Source organism: Schistocerca piceifrons, unplaced genomic scaffold (assembly GCF_021461385.2).
Source record: "Schistocerca piceifrons isolate TAMUIC-IGC-003096 unplaced genomic scaffold, iqSchPice1.1 HiC_scaffold_952, whole genome shotgun sequence".
Lineage (NCBI taxonomy): Eukaryota > Metazoa > Arthropoda > Insecta > Orthoptera > Acrididae > Schistocerca > Schistocerca piceifrons.
This window is the reverse complement of record NW_025729226.1, coordinates 135,001-140,000: the sequence shown is the minus strand read 5'-3', so window position 1 is coordinate 140,000 and position 5,000 is coordinate 135,001. Positions and strand designations below refer to the sequence as shown.

The 5,000-nt window shown below is 56.7% G+C and overlaps 2 non-coding genes and 1 pseudogene across 2 annotated transcripts; all 3 read right to left on the bottom strand.

Annotated features, from left to right (window-relative positions):
• LOC124773397 overlaps positions 1 to 247 on the bottom strand; it is a 4,239-nt pseudogene extending 3,992 nt beyond the window's left edge.
• Positions 248 to 435: 188 nt separating this feature from the next.
• Positions 436 to 590, bottom strand: LOC124773362. The gene has a single exon (XR_007014630.1). It is a non-coding gene; the product is annotated as a 5.8S ribosomal RNA (ribosomal RNA).
• Positions 591 to 941: 351 nt separating this feature from the next.
• Positions 942 to 2,846, bottom strand: LOC124773382. The gene has a single exon (XR_007014650.1). It is a non-coding gene; the product is annotated as a small subunit ribosomal RNA (ribosomal RNA).
• Between the last annotated feature and the right edge of the window lie 2,154 nt (positions 2,847 to 5,000).

The window sequence follows — 5,000 nt, the reverse complement described above, 5'->3', positions numbered from 1 at the left end:
GCCGCTACGGGCCTGGCACCCTCTACGGGCCGTGGCCTCATTCAAGTTGGACTTGGGCTCGGCGCGAGGCGTCGGGGTAGTGGACCCTCCCAAACACCACATGCCACGACAGGCGGCAGCCTGCGGGGTTCGGTGCTGGACTCTTCCCTGTTCGCTCGCCGCTACTGGGGGAATCCTTGTTAGTTTCTTTTCCTCCGCTTAGTAATATGCTTAAATTCAGCGGGTAGTCTCGCCTGCTCTGAGGTCGTTGTACGAGGTGTCGCACGCCACACCGCCAGCCGGCTGTGCACGCTACCGAGAAAGTACCGGTATGCGAACCGCCAGGCGACGGGCGCGCATCGCACGTTTGAGGAGACGCGGCCGGCCCCACAGGCGGCCGCGACACTCCCAGGTCTGCGAAGCGGGGCAAACGCCGCGCGCTTCAGTATACGTAGCCGACCCTCAGCCAGACGTGGCCCGGGAACGGAATCCATGGACCGCAATGTGCGTTCGAAACGTCGATGTTCATGTGTCCTGCAGTTCACATGTCGACGCGCAATTTGCTGCGTTCTTCATCGACCCACGAGCCGAGTGATCCACCGTCCTGGGTGATCTTTTCTCAGTTTCCGCCGTCTCTTTCGAGACGGTCGCATAGGCGGGAGTGAGGCGTGTGGCGGCCCCTGTTCCAGCGTTCTGTGTCCAACGGCCTCACGGCCGACGGGCGTCGTACGGCTCCACACCGGAGCGGACAGGCACTCGGGCGAAAGTCATTCAAAACCGGCGCCAGGCGCCAGGTGCCGCAGGCCAGCCGCTCCAGCGCTTCAGCGCTCGTACCACACAACATTGCCGCTAGTTTTGAGAGGCACGCGTGGTTCCGCACGCGGCGCACGGCTACGGCGAGCCGTACAGGTAGCGTGTTGCGCGACACGACACGCACATCGAAAGACATGCAGTCTAGTCGGTAATGATCCTTCCGCAGGTTCACCTACGGAAACCTTGTTACGACTTTTACTTCCTCTAAATGATCAAGTTTGGTCATCTTTCCGGTAGCATCGGCAACGACAGAGTCAATGCCGCGTACCAGTCCGAAGACCTCACTAAATCATTCAATCGGTAGTAGCGACGGGCGGTGTGTACAAAGGGCAGGGACGTAATCAACGCGAGCTTATGACTCGCGCTTACTGGGAATTCCTCGTTCATGGGGAACAATTGCAAGCCCCAATCCCTAGCACGAAGGAGGTTCAGCGGGTTACCCCGACCTTTCGGCCTAGGAAGACACGCTGATTCCTTCAGTGTAGCGCGCGTGCGGCCCAGAACATCTAAGGGCATCACAGACCTGTTATTGCTCAATCTCGTGCGGCTAGAAGCCGCCTGTCCCTCTAAGAAGAAAAGTAATCGCTGACAGCACGAAGGATGTCACGCGACTAGTTAGCAGGCTAGAGTCTCGTTCGTTATCGGAATTAACCAGACAAATCGCTCCACCAACTAAGAACGGCCATGCACCACCACCCACCGAATCAAGAAAGAGCTATCAATCTGTCAATCCTTCCGGTGTCCGGGCCTGGTGAGGTTTCCCGTGTTGAGTCAAATTAAGCCGCAGGCTCCACTCCTGGTGGTGCCCTTCCGTCAATTCCTTTAAGTTTCAGCTTTGCAACCATACTTCCCCCGGAACCCAAAAGCTTTGGTTTCCCGGAGGCTGCCCGCCGAGTCATCGGAGGAACTGCGGCGGATCGCTGGCTGGCATCGTTTATGGTTAGAACTAGGGCGGTATCTGATCGCCTTCGAACCTCTAACTTTCGTTCTTGATTAATGAAAACATACTTGGCAAATGCTTTCGCTTCTGTTCGTCTTGCGACGATCCAAGAATTTCACCTCTAACGTCGCAATACGAATGCCCCCGCCTGTCCCTATTAATCATTACCTCGGGTTCCGAAAACCAACAAAATAGAACCGAGGTCCTATTCCATTATTCCATGCACACAGTATTCAGGCGGGCTTGCCTGCTTTAAGCACTCTAATTTGTTCAAAGTAAACGTGCCGGCCCACCGAGACACTCAATAAAGAGCACCCTGGTAGGATTTCAACGGGGTCCGCCTCGGGACGCACGAGCACGCACGAGGCGGTCGCACGCCTTCAGCTCGCCCCACCGGCAGGACGTCCCACGATACATGCCAGTTAAACACCGACGGGCGGTGAACCAACAGCGTGGGACACAAATCCAACTACGAGCTTTTTAACCGCAACAACTTTAATATACGCTATTGGAGCTTTACCGCGGCTGCTGGCACCAGACTTGCCCTCCAATAGATACTCGTTAAAGGATTTAAAGTGTACTCATTCCGATTACGGGGCCTCGGATGAGTCCCGTATCGTTATTTTTCGTCACTACCTCCCCGTGCCGGGAGTGGGTAATTTGCGCGCCTGCTGCCTTCCTTGGATGTGGTAGCCGTTTCTCAGGCTCCCTCTCCGGAATCGAACCCTGATTCCCCGTTACCCGTTACAACCATGGTAGGCGCAGAACCTACCATCGACAGTTGATAAGGCAGACATTTGAAAGATGCGTCGCCGGTACGAGGACCGTGCGATCAGCCCAAAGTTATTCAGAGTCACCAAGGCAAACGGACCGGACGAGCCGACCGATTGGTTTTGATCTAATAAAAGCGTCCCTTCCATCTCTGGTCGGGACTCTGTTTGCATGTATTAGCTCTAGAATTACCACAGTTATCCAAGTAACGTGGGTACGATCTAAGGAACCATAACTGATTTAATGAGCCATTCGCGGTTTCACCTTAATGCGGCTTGTACTGAGACATGCATGGCTTAATCTTTGAGACAAGCATATGACTACTGGCAGGATCAACCAGGGAGCTGCGTCAACTAGAGCTGAGCAGCCGGCCGCCCGGGAGTGTGTCCCGGGGGCCCGCGCGAACACGCAAGCGTCCGCTCAATCATTCTGCAAACAGGAGGAGGCTGAGCTCCCCTGCACAATACACCTCGAAACCCTCTCAGGTCCCGGCGGCGCGCAGCGCCGTCCCAAGTACTTGGTCGGGTTCGAGAGAGGCGCAATCGCCCGGAGTTAGGCGAGTAGACGCTTTCGGTGCGACCACCCGTGCTCCCAACTGAGCTTGCCGCTGCCGACAGAGGCCCGGGAGCGTGCTGTCGTGGCATTGCCGGCGGGAGACAACACGCGCCACCTACGGTGACCGGCAGCTCCAACGCCAGCGCCACAGAAGGACAAAAGCCCCACTTGGGTGCCGAAGCGAACTCTCCCAGCACAGGCGCACGCGCCAACACATCCGCACAGCTGCGATACAAACCACCAGCGAGAACCGCTGGGGCGACCGAGCAGCAGACGGCGTCGCGGCGCCGAGCGCCGGGCGGCGGCGCATCCTCAACGCACACAGTCCTCAATCGGACCAGCACACTGAAGATGTCCACCGCGCTTCGCACCGGGCCCGCGAGGACCTACTTTGGCCGCACGGCGCCGCGCGCAGGGTGCGCCGGCGCGCAGCTGCGACGCCTGCCGCGTCCGTCGGCCGGCGCGCCTGCCACTGGCCGCCCCCACCAGCCGGCTGTAGCGCGTGCGCCCACGCACCGCGCGGCCAGCACGCCGGGAGGCGCCCCCTCACCGGCCGGGGACGGTCCCCACCCAGCCACCGCCGCGTATCGCTTCACACCCAGATGCCGTTCAGTTTCGTCGGCATGGTGGGTATCGCTGGAACAACCGGTTAGTACCTCAACCTATCGTCGCCATCACCGATTCACCCCTAGCGAGAACAACCGCACCACAACAGGTTACCATTTGTTCATTTGCGTAACTTCACCAGAAAACGCAGGCGTCCATCGCCATTTGCAACTTCAACGATTATTGCATGCCTGTGTCAGGTGTCACGCCACACTACGTCTGCCCACATACACGCAACAAAATGTGCACGCCTAGACAATACGTGGAAGGTGGCCCCCGTACGTATGCGATGTCCATTGCTCGAACGACTGTCAACCGGCCTCTGTAGCATGTCGCAGATATGGAACGCGGTGCACCATGCCATCACGGTGTGTGAGGAGAGACGACTAGGTCCGAATACATCAACAGACAGCTCATGCTGATCGCCATCCACGGCGTCCGTTCCTCCCACACGTCTCTATGGCGTACCACACTGCAATCCAGCTCTCATAGGGAGACGACACGTAGCTGCGTGCACAATATTTGCACTGTATGGTCCGCCGTTTTTGGGCGCAGTCGTTGTGCGGTCACACATGTGCCACGATGTATCATTCAGTACATAAGGACGAATGTGCAGTACAGATTGTGGTTCACGCGTACGACATCAGCGGACAGTTGACACAGGCCGCACCACAACGTAGCCTGAGTACGTCGCATGCGAAGGGCATTGAACATGCAAACTTCTCACCAACCAGCTTGCGAAGGCAGGGGGCAAGGTGGGACGTGGGGAGGGGCGGCATGTACGTCCTGCTGCCATCCACATTACAGTGTACAGCAGGAGCATGTGGAAAGTGAGCAAGACTTGCAAGGTGTTTAACATGAAGCGATACACAGGGGTGGCGGGCAGTGCGAGTAGCGAACTATATTGCGAGGGTTGCGGGTGGGCAACACTACAGTAATTGAACGAGTCGTATAACAATTACAGAGCAGGTTTAGGCGACAACGTGGGTTACGTTAAGGCGACAACATGGGTTAGGTTAAGGCACAACATGGGTTAGGTTAAGGCACAACATGGGTTAGGTTAAGGCACAACATGGGTTAGGTTAAGGCACAACATGGGTTAGGTTAAGGCACAACATGGGTTAGGTTAAGGCACAACATGGGTTAGGTTAAGGCACAACATGGGTTAGGTTGAGGCACAACATGGGTTAGGTTAAGGCACAACATGGGTTAGGTTGAGGCACAACATGGGTTAGGTTGAGGCACAACATGGGTTAGGTTGAGGCACAACATGGGTTAGGTTAAGGTACAACATGGGTTAGGTTAAGGTACAACATGGGTTAGGTTAAGGTACAAC